The sequence below is a fragment of the Cyanistes caeruleus genome, chromosome 8, assembly GCF_971803275.1.
Source record: "Cyanistes caeruleus chromosome 8, bCyaCae1.hap1.1, whole genome shotgun sequence".
NCBI classification, from domain to species: Eukaryota; Metazoa; Chordata; class Aves; order Passeriformes; family Paridae; genus Cyanistes; species Cyanistes caeruleus.
In genome coordinates, this window is record NC_141708.1 from 37,997,951 (window position 1) to 38,016,248 (window position 18,298).

Consider the following 18,298-nt stretch of genomic DNA (forward strand, 5'->3'; position numbering starts at 1 on the left):
AGGTGCACTGGAAGTGCAGTGTGTACAAAAGAATCAGCAATGTCTGCTACTTTATCTGCCATGGTAAAATCTACTGCTGCCCTCCAGGGTAAATCTTTTTGCCAAGTTAATTTGAGCATTGTCATGGAGTTACTTTACCTTTAAGGGAGGTGGAGTTGCTGGGAACTGCCTGGAGTCTTTTCTCCTGACCAATTATCGGTCACTGCTGAGAACTGACAGCAGTTTAGGCCATTGAAAAGTGGGATCAACTTGTGAACCCTACCTTAAAGTGTAAAAGCAGAGCTCTCTGGGTTCTCTTTGTTTTCTGGCTGTGGAGGGTGGCGGAGCTCCAGGCCTCCCGTCCCTGCCCAGGCCATGTTGGGAGATTTGAAGCCTTGAGAGGCAATGAGAAAACTGTTGGGAGATTTGAAGCCTTGAGAGGCAATGAGAAAACTGTTGGGAGATTTGAAGCCTTGAGAGGCAATGAGAAAACTGTTTTCTGGTGAAGCTCACAGAAACAGATGAAGAAGACTTTTTTGCCTTTGAATAACTTATCCTTAAAAATGCCATCCCTAGACTCATGGCCCATACACACTTCAGAGTGATGTGAAAATGGGAGGAGTGAACTCTAATAATAGCAGCTCTGAGCAGCTACCATTAGGGCAATGGAAAACTATAACAAAAATAGTTTTCTTGTGAGAAACTCCATAAATTAACAGGAAGAAACTTCTGTTTCCCTACAGAGACTGGTGAAAAGACTGTGGCAAGAATTGGGACTGTTTTAACCATCAAAGTTCCAAAGTTTTTGTCTCTGTTGTCATATGAACAAGGGAATAGTGGGTAGATAGGGGATGAAAAGGTTTTTCTGGAAGTTTATTCTGGTGTTCTTATTATTGTAGTTTGTCAAGAAACCTTTTTTTTTCCCTTTTAAGTTTTATGCCTGTTTTGCTTTTGTTCTAATCCATATCTCACAGCAAAAAATAAGTAATTTTCTTAGTTATTGGTTTAAAACCACGACAAGCATGTAAGCACAGCAGATGAACCTATTGCCAGAGACAGAGGGGTTAATTTTCCTTGGATTTTTAGGCATAAGCTGAGCTCAAGCAGTCACAGAGCTGACCCAGTCTGAGCTCTGGACACTGCACACTGAGCACCAGCACAAAGCCCACCCATGCAAGTGCTCCCAGAGCACCCTCCAGCACTGGGGTTTTGCTTATTTTCCAGCTGGAGAGTTGGAATAAGGGATTTTATAGAGATCCCCACCCATCTAACATGATTCTGTTGCTGACAGCCACAGCCAAGCAGCAGAATACAAATCAGAAATGAGGAGAGGACAGAAGAGATGTAATTTTTATTTTTTTTCTTGAGTCTTAAGCCTAATGTTAGAAATCCAGACCTTTCTCAGAAGGTAGTGACTCCATGTCAGAAAACGGACTGCACATTTTTATAACAGCCATCCCACAGGAGGATGCCACAACTTTCATCACTCTTATCACTTCTCATCCTTTCCACTCATTTCTGCTTTGCTGCCAAGGGAGCAGGTGAATAAATTAGTTCCATTTTCAAACTCAGGCTGTGTAATTTTTCTTGAGAGTGTTAGTTCCTAATAGTATTTTCCTTTTTGTGATACCACTATCAATTTCTGTCCCAATTCTGAAATCAGAGAGAAGCACTCTTTACTGAAGTGAATGAAGCAACAGAGATGTATAATCCAAATCAAGCCCATTAAATAAAGAAGATAGAATTTGGTCTTTCCTCTGTCCCTTCTGAATAATACAAGGTACCAAATGGAGGATTTGGAGTGTCTAAAGAAAAGTTTGGTTCAATTGCAGCCCTGGAAGAGTTTATGGCATACAAAAACTCAATTGTACTCTGACTCTCACAGATGTGGATTTCAACCTCCTGTTTGCAGATCAAAACAGGTGAACTGGGGTTCACCTGACTATTTTCAAAAGATTCATTAAACCTTAAAAAATTGCTGAGGGAAGAAAGCAGAGAAGGTGTGGAAGAATATGTACAAATCAAATCAGGGGTATGTACAAACCAAAACAGCTCAACAATTACTTATTAATTCTATTACCTCATTTTTTTCACAATTTCTGTAAAGGTAACAGCTATAAGCAACACCTATATAAATATAAATAATATATTTCTATATCTTTATATTATTTATGTCTATTTATTCTGCTATTGTTTTTTGCTTTTGGAAGCAGGCATATTTCTAACCCATGGGACAGCAGTGTGGCAGTCATCCAGAGTGAGATCCAGTAAGGATGATTGCAGCACATAGCCACAAGCACTGCAGAAGCTGGATATCATAAAGCCACGCAGAGTTAAATTAATCCCTAGCCTGGGAAAAAAAAAAATGTTCAGCAGTCAGGAAATGTAGTGTGGAGTCACTGCCAAATCCTATTCTCCAAGATGCCATTCCACCCAATTCCAGTGATTCTACATGACTTTCCTCCACATTCACTCTGCCAGATCAGGGATCAACACTGACTTTTCAGACATCATCCAGTTCATAGTTTAAGCATAACATGGGTAACAAATTTACTGCCAGAGGCCAACACAGAAGCAGAGATCTCCTTTCTCACCTCATTCTGTCAAATAAATCTCTAGAGGAGATTTCCTGCTGCAGTGTTTTCAGATCAGAGGCCATCAGGCGCAGCTTTTGTGTGGTTGTGGTATATTCAGGAAGCTGCACATAGAGAAATAACCAGAAAAGAAAGCATAACTTCAAAACTTAACATAAAGCATAAAACCAGTCCACCAAGGCGGTGTTGCCTTGGTTTGGCTCTGTGTGTGTTTTTGGGATGGCTTTTAATAAGTATTTCTCAAGAGTTACATGTAAACCTTCCACCACAAATGGAAATTAGATTTTTTAAAAACTGAAATTATTACTCTACTCTCTGTAATAAAGCTGTGTTGCTATGCCAGATTTATGACTCGACTAAAGCCCATCCTTTGAAGAAAAGTTGTAATATAAGGACCTTCACCAACAACATTAGTTTTTCTCTGAAGCTATGTGGCCCATAAGGCTAAAACCAGTTTCAGTCCAAATCTCTATCACGTGTATGTTTACACATTAAAAATAGGTTTTCTGCAGAACTCTATTTGTATTTCTTTGCAGATATGCAAATTCATTAAAAAGCAGATGGAGTCTGACTCTACTTTCCAGAGCTAATGTTTCATTACAATTTTAGTACAGATCAAAATCTGAAAAAATCTCCAACCCCTTCAAATACTGCTCATGTTTCCCTGTCACCAACTCTGAGGAAGTTTTAGATAATTTTTTATGCAATCAGTGCTTTTTATGCTGTCAAATGTGAAGACAGCGTAGCTCCATTGATGATACTTGCTGAGGGGTGGTACAAGATTTGATTTACCAAGGCAGGTGCATTCCTATCACATACCCACCTGCAATCAGAAGAAGCAGTAAGAGAATATTCCAGAATCTTTCCCAAACCACACAAACAGCAAGCAACAGGAGACAGAAGGTAAATGTGTCATGAAACTTTGTTCACAAACCCAATACAATCCCTCAGCCAAAGCATCATTAGACACTCCAACTGAAGACTAAAGAGCAGTTTGGCATCTAACCCTGAGATAGACCTGCAGGGAAAAATCCATTTCCGTGGGTAGCACCCACTCAGAGAGCTCATATGACTCCTGCTCCTGGGTCTATGCAGTGAAGCCAGGGCTCACCTCCACTCATTTTTTTTCAAAAGGTGATGTGGAACTTAGACAAGTTCACAAGGGAAAACCATCCGAAATGCACATTTTCATCAGGCTGTGACTGTCATTACATTGCCAAGAAACTTGAGCTTTCAAGCAGCATCAGTAGCACCTGTTGGAACAGCAAAAGTATTGGCAAGGCTGATGCCAAAATGTTTTTCTTTTTATATATATTTTATATATTTGTAGCTCTGTAGACTACTATTGCACAATCATATAGTTTCTTAAGCTAAGTCCAGTACTTTGTTAGACAAAACACATTGCTGAAATCTTATTCTAATCTTGTTTCTTCAGCAAACCAACAACATTCCCATGTATGTAGACATAAACAATGTGGTGCTAGAATCAAGGAGGCTCCAATAGGGGTCTGAACCAAGAGGGGAATTGCTTCATTAACTGTACTTCAAACTGGGGATTCTTGTCAATTATGCTAATTTGCTAAATGTGTAAAAGTGCTGAAGCCCTATATCACATGTGCACTCTGCCATAAGCATACCTGGAGGACCTTCAATAAACCACTTTTCATCATTTTAATCTTGTCTGGCTTGTGATTTTAGGGCTGAAAAGGCATCAAGTCCACAGGCAGCTTCTTATGGTACAAAGACAGTGATATGAGCAAAATTATGGGGTTTGACAGTCACATTCAGACTCTGCATCTTGTATGACCTTGCACGGAGGTAGCCAGCCCCCATGGGAAATGCCATGGGACAACCTGTAATGGAGCATGAGAATGATGACTGTGACAAGCCAGGGGAAGGCAGGGAAAATGAGCTGGATTTGGAAGAATTATGTACACCTGTATCCTGGTTTAGGGCAAATTTTGGGAGGAAAACTCCAGGAAGCAGATTTCAGTGGCCCCTCCCCCAAGCAGTTCAGGAGATAATCTCCATGGAGAACAGTGGAAAAAACTTTATTTAACAAGCAAAGTGCTCACAAACATAAGAAAATTAATAATATTAAACAATAAAGCCTCCTGTTGCTCCGAAGAGATGGCAAATTCAGAAACTCCTTCAGTGGTTCAGAAAGAGTCCTTTTGTGGGGTGTGTCCCAGTTTGCTCAGTCCCTTTCAGTCCCTCTGGGGCTGGGACCTGATGTCCAGGCCTCAGAGCAGCTTGGAAGGCAGGCAGCCAGTCCTGGTGTTCTGGACTGAAGCCGAACAGTTCCAGAAAAAAACAGTCCTGGAAAAAACTTTCTAGCTATAGCTAATGAGGGAAACCATCAAAAAAACTCCAGGAAAGCTCCCCATTTCTCTCTGTCACTCTGCAGCAGAGAGCTCAGAGAGCACTGCCATGAGCTCTGAGAAAGCTGAACTCTTATCTCTATGTTTTGAACACAGCATGAAGCTTAAAGCTACGAGACACATTTCTGAGCAAAAAGACAGGTTATGGGAATACCAGCATCACAAAGTCACCCCAGGACAACCTGACATATGGACTGCTAACCTTCTTAGTCCTTGGCAAATTTATTTCCTTTTGAACATCAATGTTGAGCGTTCTGTTATGTCATTTGTTAATTAGAACTCTTTCCTACAGGTCCCCTTCTCAAATGTATGATACAGCCATCTGCACAGCCACTCAGCTGTGTTCACCTAACAACACACTTGGTTATCACACAACCTTTCTCAGCTAACAGTCTGGGGCTGTCACATACTCAGTACTATGGAAAAAGGCTTTCCTTGAACTATTACTAACTGTTTGTATAAGTGCCAATATTAATGCCATTATTAAATGTCAATATTAAATGTGATAAGTGAAATCTTCTTTAACAGCTTGCCTGGAGGTGCACTGTATAAACAGGGACTTCTCTGTATTTCATTACCTCTATAAGAGGCTGACCTTCCATTATCAGACAGGTGTTTGCTACTTAGAGCAGTATTGGAAACAAATTTTAAAAAGCACTATAGAATTTCAGAAAAAACTGTGCTGAATTCTAATGAAGTGAAACTAAGCAAAATTACTCTTTGCCTTAACATAGCTTGTGCCTGTCTGTTCAAACTAGTTGCCTTCTGGTGCAGGAGTTCAGGACCTCTGAACAGTGAATCAATATGATTTCGCAGAAGCTATTTATTGTTTACATTATGCACTTATTTATACATTCTAAAACTACTGTTCACGCATCTTTTCATTGGTGCCCCTATCCTGTCCACGCTCTCTGCACGCACCCCTCAGGGCACAGGATTGGTTACAGTCCAGGTGTACAACTGTCCTCTGTTATCTGACCCTTGTGGTCTTGTTTTCTTGTTTCTCAGCCTCTTCTTTCTTATTTTTAGAACAGCTTGTGTCTGAGCAACCTTGAGAAATTCCAGAGGGTCTGCTAAGAAACCCTACAGACAGTTTGGCTGGTGCACACTATGACTCAAGCTGTTCAGATGCATTGCTACATTTTGGGGCAGGGTAAAGAAGACAGTCTGAGACACCACTAAGTGTGCAGGTAAAGGACAGGGATCCAGAGGCACAAGGTAGAACAAGGGAACCTTTTTTTACCTCAGGTCATACACTGGAGCAGGGCTTCAGACCAACAGAGGAATTTCCATCCTTGGATATTCAGAGTTCACCTGGACAAGATCCTGAGCAACCTGAAGTATTAGGATTGCTCTAAGCAAGGGGTTGGAGAAGGAGCCCCCAGAAGTCTCTTCCCACCTCAATTATTCTTTAGTCCTACAATTTCAACAGAGGAAAGATTACCAAGAAAGAACACGTTGACTCCTTCATTCCCTCTTCTCAAGATGCACCTGAAACTAGGCAATGGAAATGGACTGCTTCCTTCCAGAACAGGTTTGAGTCAAGTTGTGATGTCTTTTTCTCTGGACCTAGAATCATGAGCCAGACACTGTGGAGGCTGTTGAGTTGGCCAACAGTGTAACCACTCTTCCCTGGAGAGAATGCCCTTAGGCTCCAGCTTGCCTTTTTCCCCCTAGGGGAGAAACCCTAGCTAATAGCCTTTGCAGTCGTGAAAAGGAGAAAGGAGTCAGCCCCTGCCCCCCCAACATGTCTTGCAGCCCATGGGAATTTTGTGTACCCCATGCAGATTCTATGAATACCACTGGTTCTCGTTTGCACTGCCCCTGAACCCTCAATTGATATATACCCCTCTTTCCTCTGACTCCCCAGAGACTTTTCATGGCTTTTCATCACAGGACTCCTCAGAGGAAGGAGCTGAATAAAACCTCCCAAGGGATTCCCTATGAAGGCTCTGTCTCTTTCCTTCCGTGTCACCTGAAGAGCTGAATTCACTCAACAGCCCTTTTCAGGGCTCAGAGCTGAAAATGCAGAGCAGCTGCAGACGTGCCTGTGCCTCCAGGATGTCCATCTAAGGATGCTTCTCTAGGAAGGTTGTGGCACCCAGACCACTGACCCAAGCTGCTACAAGACACAAGTTAGAGTGATAAAAAGGGGTTACCTTTATATAAGGATCCTTAGGTGTGCAATTTGTCAGGCAGAAAGTGCCAAAGATGCCCACATAACACGTGTACAATTTTCATAGACTTCACAAGTTAGCATATTTGACTAGAGTCCCTCATTAGAAGAATGCCCAGTGAAGTAATCTCCCCCAGCTCTAGCACCTTCTAAATCCTCCCCCCTCACATGGAGTCTAAGATCTCTTTATAAAAAATATGTCTCAAAGAGCTGGTTTCAACCTTGGTTTCTAAGGAGAACCAAGATAGCATAGGGGTCCTGGTACGTGTTTTGTCTTTCTGCCTAGGAAAATACTGAAGCTAAGTTACAATAAAAGACTACAAAGCTACAAATATAGAAAGTGTAAAGAATACAGAGAATATATAAAAGAAAAATACAAAATTCAAGATAGCATTTGAAAAACTATTTTTCACTCAAAATACTTTATAGAATGTACACATGTGAGGATGGGGGAAGAAAGAAGACAGAACAAAGTCTGTATATTGGTAACATTGAAGTAAGACTGCTGAAATTCAGAGGACAGAAAAGGAATGAAAAATATCTGGTAGAAATCTGAGAGCAGGTGGATATTTTCAAGAAAGCTATTACAGGACAGCTGTTAATAAAAGAGAAAAGTTTTCTGGACAGTTTTTATACAAGAAAAAAATGTTTCATCCTCTTTCATTACTACAGCCAGGGATTAGAGATGGACAAGATCATCTGTGAAACAGCAACATTTTAAACTGGATTCTCAGTGTGAATTGGAGCATTGCTCTTCTAGTGGAGACTAAGGACCAGCCTAGAAATATCATCAGGTGCCTTTGAGTGGAGAGAAGGGTTTCTCAAGGTTTTAAATGCCCCATTCCTTGAAATTAGACTCCAAAATACTGCAGATCTTTTAGAAGATTTTTAAAGGTGCTATTTTCTTGCTAGTCCCAAAGACCACAAATTAAAATACGCACAAAAATCTGCTCCTATGGACAGAAGCTCAAATACATGATGTAAAGAACACAATACAAAGTGAAACAGCTAGAACACATCTCTTTGATAAAACATATTCTTTGAGGATAACACTGTCTTTCCAAAGATAAAGGAAGAAGTGCAACAACTACTGAGCTTGAGAACAACCGGGAGCAGGTAAATGAAAAGGTCAATGAGCTACAGCTTCATTTAAAAATCATTTTTAAACCTTTACTGTTTCTGGAATGGAGGAATGAGAATTAACTGCTTCTCAAAATACCAAAATGGAAACCAGCTCCAGCCATCAGCACATCTGAGATGTTTTTAAACAAAGTAATGGTGGATTTTTAGCCTAGTTTTCCTGGGTTCTTCCTCCATTTCCTTTTTCAGCAATTTCTTTTTTTAACTCTCCTCCTCTTATTTGTCAGCATACAAGTGTGAATACAAGCCACTGGCAGGTCTGATGAAAGCATAACTCTGAATAGTATGGGTACTTTCTACAAACACAATTCCTTTCCTATGCTTTCATTTGAAAAAAAAAAACAACACAACAAAAAAAACCCACCAGCTGACAGCAGAAGAATACACGAGCCTGGTCTTAAACCAGAGGTGATGGCAGAATAAGACAAACTCCTTCCTCCCTGGAGTAACTCTGGCACATGGTTGGATAACTCCTTTGGTGAAGACAATGTGTGCTCACTGTGTAAGAGCCACTGCTCACACACTTCAGAGCTTGACAAGCAGAGTCTGTTTGCCACATACACCCACAGATTTCAGGCATGTCAAATAACTCAACATAAAAAGAAAGCAACTTTCAGCCCAGCTGAAATAATATAGCTCAATCCATCTCCTCTCCCCCATATAATCTCACTGAGAACAAACAAACAAAAAAATAGCCAAGGAATCGATTTTCTCCTGCTGTTGCTTCTCCAGTGCTATTGTCCTTTTAGCAACACCTCTGGAGACCTGAACAGCACATTCCTTTTTCAGCAAGACCTCTTCAGAAATCAATAACACCTATTCAAGGGATTTATAGCATGATTCTGCAAAATCCTTTCACAGTAGCTTGTGTAGCTTATTAGGGAAACTGTGTGCAGCATTATCTGTACAAGAGCTCTTCTGAGATTGAAAAAATAAGTCAGTGAAGGGATTGTAGAACAAGTACCACACAAATATGTAATGAATCAATACAAGATTTTAAGATAACTTTTAGAATGACAGAGGGGGCAAATTCTTGTTTCTTTGGCTTGGGGAAAGGCATTGACATTAAAGGCAAGATACCACTGCCACTTTATGTGACTAAGAACCTTGTATTTTTTTTAAGTTCTGTGTCACTGTATCAGAGGAAGGATGAAAAAACACTAAGATTTCTGATCAACAGCTGTCATCAGCAAATTCTCAGTGTGATGCAACTGAAAGGGATGAAACTGGTAATAAAACATTTAACAATTTGCCTTACTGAAGAACTAAACATGACCCAAGCACAGCAAAACCACAGACGAGTCCCAATTAGAGCACACCTGTTAATCAGCTCCAGTTCTTGGGCCATGTGCAGCACTGGAAAATCTCATCTGCAGAGCAGAACTGTTCTTGCTCTGCCTTTGACAGCATCCACAGCAACTGATGTTTAATGTTCAGTGTGCAATTGGAGGATTCCTCTGTTCTGAGCACAGTGACTGTTTCAAGTTACCTTTCAGATCCGTCTAGGTGACACCACAGAACACAAGCACAGAGGCAGATGCCATTCCCTCATTGCTGTGAAGCAATGTGAAGCACTGAGCTGGGCTACACCAACCACACAGGAGGTTGGTTTCTGTCTTCTTGTGCTGTTATATTAATAACATTTTTAACTCTGCCTCATGTGCACAGGCAATGCTGCTTTGACAGAATCAAGCATGGAAATTTATTAGGGGCTTAGTACAAAGCCAGTTAAAACCAAAGTCACAACATCTTAGTCACAGTCAGGATATTCAGCTTATTGCTGAGTGCTGGTGAACAATAAAACTATAGCTTGAGATAGGACGAAAAAATATCCCAAACGCCATAGAAACTGACACAGCCTGAATAAAATCATGGAATAAAATACTATTGAAGAAGAAATCTGAAGGGTTAGTGAATGCTGAAGGTCTTAAGAACACTTGTACCAGCAAAATGCTTTACTGGTGACCAAAGGAATTCTGATCTACAATGGTTCCATCAAGCTCAGGAAATAATCAGTGTTTTGATCTAGGCACTGGTTTCCTTCACTTCTAGCAATGGGTGGGAAAGGAAAACCTGCTCATAGACATATCCAAATTCTGAATGCCTCTCCTTGAATGAAGAGCAGAAAACCCAGGCCCCATCAGCTTCGTATTCTCAAATCTTGAATTTGCATGATGAGTCCAGCATTTGGAAATTGGAAGGGCTAAGACAGGGCTGTGCCCTGTCCTTGTGACCATTTTTAGAGGCTGGGACTGGGGGCCTGTCCAACCTCCAGCTCTGCCACCAACGATCCCAGATAGAAGTCCCAAGAATGAACAGCCATCCAGAGAGCTTCAGGCAGTTTCCAGCCAGAGGTTACCCTTAGGAGTGGTCTGAGACTTCACCTGATCAGCTCTTTTAGAAGTGGTTTTGGCTCTGTGATCAGCTCAGATCAGCCCAGCTCTGCTCATGGGTTACCCCAGCCAGCACACAGACAAGAGGCAGCAGACGGTGCAGCACTCCACAGAGTCTTTATTGTCAGGCTTCAGTGAAGGGGCCAGTGATGGTCACATCCACTGAACTGGGCAAAAGCCAGCCTTTTTATAAGGAAAGGGAGAACTGGGAAAGGGACCAATGGTCTATGACTGGGATAAGGTGACCAATAGTTAACAGGGAGATAACATGGGGTCCCAAAGCAGGAAGGGGTCCACAGCTTAGTCACCATGACTAGGTGGTTTTATCTTATCTTAGGGGATAGATCTCCAAGGAGGAAGCCTGTCAGAGGACTGGGCCTCCTCCACAACCATTCACTGGTCAATATAGAGGAAAGGGTCTCTCACAGGGCTCCACAGGGGTCACACATGGCCTTAAATCCCTGCTAAAGGCATCTCTGAAACATCTCCTGGGTACTGACCCCATGCTCAGCCCAGAGGTTCAGTGTTTTCATATTCCCTGCCTGAGAAAATGCTGGAGATGGAAGAGAGTAATCTGGCTAAATACTCTCCAAAAAGATAGGGTACAAGTTCCAGGCACAATCTTAAGCTGGGTGCTGATAATAAATACAGCTTTTGTAAACTCTATAGAAAACACCTTTCCAAAACTTGAATTGAAGCAATGACAGCCAATGCAGGGATCCAGTGCCAAGGGGATATCCACTGCAGAGCTTTGACAGCAATACATTCTTACTGGAGAACATCTGCTTCCATGAGAGGGTTCACTTTAGATGCTGCAACAAAAATCCCAGCAAACCTCTTTTTCAGGCCACTCACAACCCTGACACCAAACCTAACTAGTCAGGAGCAAAATTCAGACATCATTCTCTTCTTTAGCAAAGTACACCACATTTATTTAGCTACTGACAGCTCTTCTCCTCACCTGGATTTATTCTGTAAAATCTTACCTTTTCAGATTGCACCAATCACAAAGCATTCACAGTACCCTTCAGGTCTACAAAATACAACATTATTTTTCTAAAAAATACAAGATTACAAATGTATTATAAAACTATCAGAATTTATCATTAAGTATGATAGTTATTCCAAGACTGTTTTCAAGCAGAATAGAGCATGTTTCCAGGGTTTATTAAAAATATTTAGTTAATATTTAATTGTTCACATGAAGGAAACAAAACTTGTCAGTTAACTGGAGTTCCTCAGAGATACTTGGATGCTGGAATCATCACGTAATTTTTGATGCCTGAAGAGCTGATGGGCTAATATGTCATTTCCCAAGTCAAATGCTAAATCTAGAGGATGTCTTTTCCCTCCTTAGCTACCTCATCTCTTTTACAAGCATGGCAGGTTGCAAGCATCCTTCATTGCCAAAACAAACAAAACAAAGCCTAAACAATATTCACACAATGCTCTTTACTAAGTGCTTAAATAATTTTTTTTATAAAAAACTACCCTTAAAATAATGTGATGAGGAAACCATGGCAAGATCTGTTGACTTGGCTCGAAAAATAAGTGAATTCTGCGTCAAAGCTTGTGTAGGCATGGTGCAGCAACTGTGGAAATAGAAACACTTGCTAAATTTTAACCTTCAGCTAAATTAGCTAACTAAAGTTTAATGTATACATCATGAAGACAATATCTTGCATGAATAATTATTCTCTCCTCCTCCTTTTCAGTGTTCACACTGTGATCTTAAAGGTCTTTCGCAACCTCAACAATTCTGTGATACTCAGCAGTCTTGGTATTAATCAACTCAAGAGAACAGTATTGAGGAGGACAAGTAAATAATTAAAGGAACAACCAACAGAATTAGCAATATATGATATGATAAAGAATTTGAGATATTTGGCATATTTTCTGGAAGGATTTAAGCCTTAATTTGTAAAAGACTCTTCAATTTTAAAAGTCACATAAACTCACACAGCTCCTTTTTGTGTGAAGATAAAAGGAAAGTCTCATTTCCAAATATAAAGTAAACCCTTTTCATTTTCCAATCAAAGTATTTCCTTCCTTTATGGACATTTTAGAGAGCTTTGGGTCCAAGGACACATTGAACTGTTACCCAAGAAAGAGGGGATCAAACAAGACTCTGATAGATCGACTGCCTTGTTTAGAAAACATTTACTTAACAATTAAGACAGATTCTGCAATTAAGGCAACCATGTCTCTTTGAACTATGCTTTCATTAGTTTTGATGAGTTTATTCTAGAAACCACAGCCATTACACTTGGCTTAATGTATTTTAGCAAGAGAAAAAGTCTCATCACTTTTTCACAGGTGTTTTATTTAATTTTGATCAATTACTATTCAAACATCTTCACTGGCAGCAATTCCAACAAGGAGCTCCTGTTAGCAGTGACCACACAAACTCCCCTTCTTCTTCAAATAGGAACTTTCTGGTAAGCTGGGATCGTGAAAGAATCAAAATCTGCCTCAATAGTTCTCAGAAATTACCTTGCCCCTGTGCCCAATTTACCACATTTTAGAAGACATGCAGTGATATGTCTTCAGTGTAATTCAGGGAAAATAGAAAAAAGAATACTAGGACTCTTATTTTGGAAATAGGAGTTTTCAGGGGAATTCCCCTTTTAAATGAAGGTTTGGTGCCTTTGATGGAATCCACAAATTAAAAGGAAGCTGCCATTCCAAGCTTAGCCCCAGCACTGAGGCTTGTACAGTGTCGCATGTAGGTAAAACCTTACAAAAGGAAGGCCTTGTAAAATCATGGTTCAGATCTTGTTACTTTGGCTAAGTATAGCTAGCAGATAGCCTGATAAGTTCCCATGCAAGAACATCTTGAGAATGAAAAGTTTGTTAGCATAACAAACTATTCTTGGGGAGAAAAACAAGTGCACCTGTAATAACAAGGGACCTGTCCCATGAGAACCAGTAGAAAAAGTATTTCAACACTGTTGGACAGAAAAGTTTGGATTGACATGTACACTCACCATTACCAACCAGTGAACTGAGTTCCTAACCAAACTGGAATTAAGCACAGTGCCTTCTGATAACCATATCAATGTAACCTGTGTGCAGATTGGGCTATTGTGGAAGAAGAAACAGGTGTCCTTGTCCATCTCTACTGTGACAGTATAGAGCAGTCATATGGGCCAAGCAGGAGAAACAATACATTTTAAAACTTACTGTTGTTTTTCACCAAAGCACTAGTTCTTTTGTTCAGCTTTAATAGTTTATTATACCTTTAATTGTAACAGTTATTCCCATACCATTTTAACTTCAGAAAATTATCCTCTATGATGGGTGACTGAAATATTTAGTCACAGAGAAAACACTGGCTGAATGAGATTTGGGAATTCATTGTTGTGTAAATGAGGTCATGAAAGCCTCAATAGCTCCCTGCAGGAGGACTTTATAGTAGAATTGCTATTTTGAAATATACGTGCAGGTGATAATTCTGAAGCCACAGAACATTAGACCCAAAATACTGTCATGGTATTGTGATGGAAGAATCTGGTGAATTTACTAGAAGATAAACAGAAAGAAACTGCATGCAGATTGGTGTAATTACTCAAGATACAAAGAGAACATATTTTTGAAAAACATTGCTATGGAAATGTTTGTCTTAATGTGTATATTTATTTATATAATATTTATTTATATATTTATAAAGTAACATTTGGACAGTCTTCTTCAGACACCAATTTTTAATACAGTAAAGCTTCAGGACTGCTTTTCCATCTCTGATAGCAAGCTGAAGCACAGGTAGTGATTCCACCTAAAGCATGAACTCACAATTATACAAATGTTCTGCTTTTGCCATTGCTAAAGAGCCACAGGAGTTGATTTCTCAGGCTAATAAATCTCAGCACAAGAAATGCATTCAGCAAGCTACAGAATGGATCTAGAGTTGTGGACTATCCCAAACACAGAGAACTCCAGACTCTGGGCTCCTAGTGGTACTTTACATTGAGAATATCCCTATAACATCCCATTTCTTCCACTGCAGGTAGCATTGCTTCTGAGACTCCAAGAGCTTGGATGAACATTTCCCAAAGCTACAAAGGTCTTCCCAGGCAGAGCAGCTGAGCCTCTTTGTATGTGAACATATATTTTTTTCCCTTCCATCAATGTGATAAGCCTTGATCTCATGATCATTTACACTTGCCAGGAAAAACACACAAACCTTGGCTGCGAAGCTTCCTTGACCTTATGTAATCACTGTCACCTCTTTGCTGGTAGAGAAGGAATGGGCCCCAACTGCATAAAGACTCTGCAGGGAAAGCTCATTTTATTGCCTGTCCATAGGCCTCAAATACATTTACCCTTCAACCCCACCCAGACAACTATCTGTGACAACTTCTGCATCATCTTAATCAAATAACACTCCATGAAGACAAAGGTGATTGACTCTTTCCAAATCAAATACAGGCAGAGCTCCCTTTCATTTAGTGGGCTCTCATTCCTTCCAAACAGGGTAATATCTGGGAAAAAAAAAAAATCAGGGAAGGATATAGGAATAAAGGATAAAATCAATATGGATTAGGAAGAATTGAGATGGAAAAAAAAAAAAAAAATTGCGGCAGATAACAAGGCACAAGTACATTTCAATTGCAAGCTGCATGTCCTGACTGGACAGGAGCTCATCCTGAGCTCCAGATACTCAGTCTCTCTGACTCTCAGAAACATTTTCTTGTGTTCCTAGACAAAGACTTCCCTCAGGGTGGGGAGGGGATTAATTGTAGAAAAGGACTTTGTAGTTTGAGTGTAAGGGACAAAAAATCCCTTCCTGTGGGGGGCACAGGGATTCCAGGGACATAGAGGAATATCCAACCCTGGAAATACTCAAAACTCGGCTGGACAAAGCCCAGAACAAGCCAGTTTACATTTGAAATAAGCTGTGCCCTGAGAAATGGACTGGACTTCATTATCTTCAGACTTCACTTAGATTCTGTGACCTGACTGAGATGCTTTGGACCCATGGTGGAGGGCTGCCACCAGTATTTTCTATGGGCTGTGTGCAAATGGAATTAGAAGGAACAAACTCATTTTTTCAGGACAAACAAGATAATCTTTCCCAAACCATAAGGTTTGTACATCTTCTCTCTCTTGTCTCTCTTTTCTCCTCCTCTCTCATGCCCACAGTAAGGAAATGAGTTTGATTCTCAGCATCTAGATGGTTTTTGTGCTCTTGAGGGGGATGTAATTCCAATGGATTACTCTAACTCTTCGTCTCACGCTAACAGAAAAATATGTCACTGCAGTAAGGACCTGTTCATGTGCCCATTAACCAAGATACACAAGGTCACTGAATGAAGTAAACAAGTGATTGAAGGACAAAAACTCTGTATTCTGCTGCTGCTGTTTCCTTGCTTGCAAATGAGTCAGCAAAGATGACCAATTATTTTTATGTGAAATCAATGACAATCTCCTAACAGGCAGTAAAAATTTCACAAAAGAATATGAGACACTAACACTAATAAAGGATAAGAGAGATCCTGAGAACACGACTGTTCCAAATCTCAGTTACACAAAGAACTTTTTAACTACCAAATGAACTGAAAGCTAGATCCAATGTCTTCAATCAGCCAAGAGGGACACAGATCTCACCTTTGTGTTGCTGCAGACTGGCTGCCACATATTCAGCTGCTGCTGAATGTGCTGCAGCAATTTCTGTGGGACCCCAGATCTTTTAATGCCCACCAATGTAGTAGCAATTCTGGCAACCCCCAGATTTTCTGGAAATACAAAGTTGACACTGAAATAAAATGCTTTGTAACTATTTTTTTATCAGAAAAATCCAGAATGATATTTTAAAGGACAAAATGAGGTAATCTTACTAGTTCAGTGGCATCTTTCTTTCTCCCTCACTTTTTCATTTCCAGTTTAGGGTTTCCTGCCTGTAAGTCCAACAAAAAAGCATAAAGGACTTTCAGTCTATATACCAAATATGGTTGTGTTTATCTCCTTCTAGGCATCTTACACAGGAAGAGATAAATGATATTAAAGACAAAAGCTGAATATTGACACTTCAGGGAAGCAAATTTTTAACATTACTTGTAATTAGCCTGAGCTGCTCACTGACTTAAAGGATCAGTGGGGTCAACAGTTTTACCAGACCTAAAAGGAGGATTAGCCATTCATACAGGCACTAAGAATTTCCATGGTTCTTCTGAAATCATTAACATTTATAAAATATATTAATATTCGTATTTTGAGTATGACATAGCCACTTGCTGCCAAGGGTTGAGAAGGAGTTTGAGGGCCCTGAACACCAGAGATAATGAGCTCATGGCCCAGCTTTCTCTCTGAATTCCAGTACCAGAACAAACCACCTTTCTGCCCTCTCTGAAGTTTGTTTCTGCAAGGGTTTACCTTGATGGCCTGTAAGACAGCTTGGGAGTGTAAGCAAGAGATACCAACAGCAGTCAAAGTGGAAAAGGCATTGCAAATCACCCAAATGTTTGTGTGCACTCAGAGAGAGGAAGGTGACAATAAACTATCACTGACAAAGTCTTTCTAACTTGTTTTCAAAAAAAGCCAAGTCACAAAAGTGACAATGGAAACCTGCTGACCAAGGACACCAGAGGACCAGACCATTGTTCACACCAAGAGACAGAGTAAGAGGCTTTCCAGAACAAACCAACAAAGGACACTCCGTGGGTGAACCAAATTAACATAATCTTCAAAATCCTTGGAATACATTAAAGACATCTAGGAAGTGACAAAAAGGAAATTGAAAATGAAAATTTACCTGTAACACAAGGAGACAAGCATTTCTCACTCATATAGAACAATAATGTGATGGTTTTTGAGTCAGGACAAAAAGTAAAAAAATACATATTCCACATTTAGCAGTGAATGCCATCACACTGCCATTCATACAGCACAAAGAAGGTAACTTCCATACTAGGCTGTACAAAAAAGAGAATAAACTAAATAAATCTCATTCTTCTAACATCCAAGACCACTTACAAAATTCCATAGACCCACATCTGTCTGACAGTGGGCAGATTTCAGCACAAAGGCTGATGACATTTACTAAAAGAAAAACAATTGCCAAAAAAAAAAAAAAAAAAAAAAAAAAAAAAAGCCATGGCAAAAGAAGTCTTGCTTCTTAAGTCAAAACAGTGGCATTAAATCTCCTCATTGAGGAGACACACTGCTTCTTAAATAAAATCACCTGAAATTGAATGGGACTGAAATGGCTGGGCCTGTAGATGGTCAGATCCATCCTTGGATCTGACCCCAGTTTTGGAGCAAATAGCAATTTTGAGAGGTTCTAGCTGCTGAGGCCACCCACAAGAAGAGCCCTTTGGTCCTTTCTGGGGTAGGGTGGGCCAGACTGAGGAGGAAATTAAATAAGAAACCCTTACATCATTTCAAGGTGATTCCCAAGCTTAAAACATGGAAGAAAAAATGTCATTTAGCTTAGCAAGAGATAACCAGCATGAACAAACAAACTGAAAATTAACACCAGCAACATCATGTCCAGATACACATCAGAAAGCAAAAGAATTCAAGGCAGAAGTCAGTCTGTCAATCTACTCATCTCATTACTGATGTAAAATGTCAGTTTTTGTCAACAAATAATGGCATCTGTTACTAAGGCAGACAAAACACAGAAATTCACCAAGA

The 18,298-nt window shown here is 40.2% G+C and overlaps 1 long non-coding RNA gene across 15 annotated transcripts in view; it reads right to left on the reverse strand.

Annotated features, from left to right (window-relative positions):
• Positions 1-18,298, reverse strand: part of LOC111931644 (uncharacterized) — a 72,933-nt gene that overhangs the window by 11,485 nt on the left and 43,150 nt on the right. For 6 of the 15 annotated variants that reach the window (XR_015289929.1, XR_015289924.1, XR_015289936.1 and 3 more), the window contains exons 6-7: positions 3,685-3,826; positions 2,574-2,677 (exon numbers count right to left, since the gene is read on the reverse strand). The exons of 2 other annotated variants lie outside the window; for them this stretch is intronic. This is a non-coding gene — a long non-coding RNA (uncharacterized LOC111931644). Of the gene's footprint in view, positions 1-2,573; positions 2,678-3,684; positions 3,827-4,210; positions 4,427-6,197; positions 6,372-18,298 lie in introns of all 15 variants that reach the window. 7 more of the 15 variants (XR_015289927.1, XR_015289923.1, XR_015289930.1 and 4 more) reach the window with 5 other exon arrangements.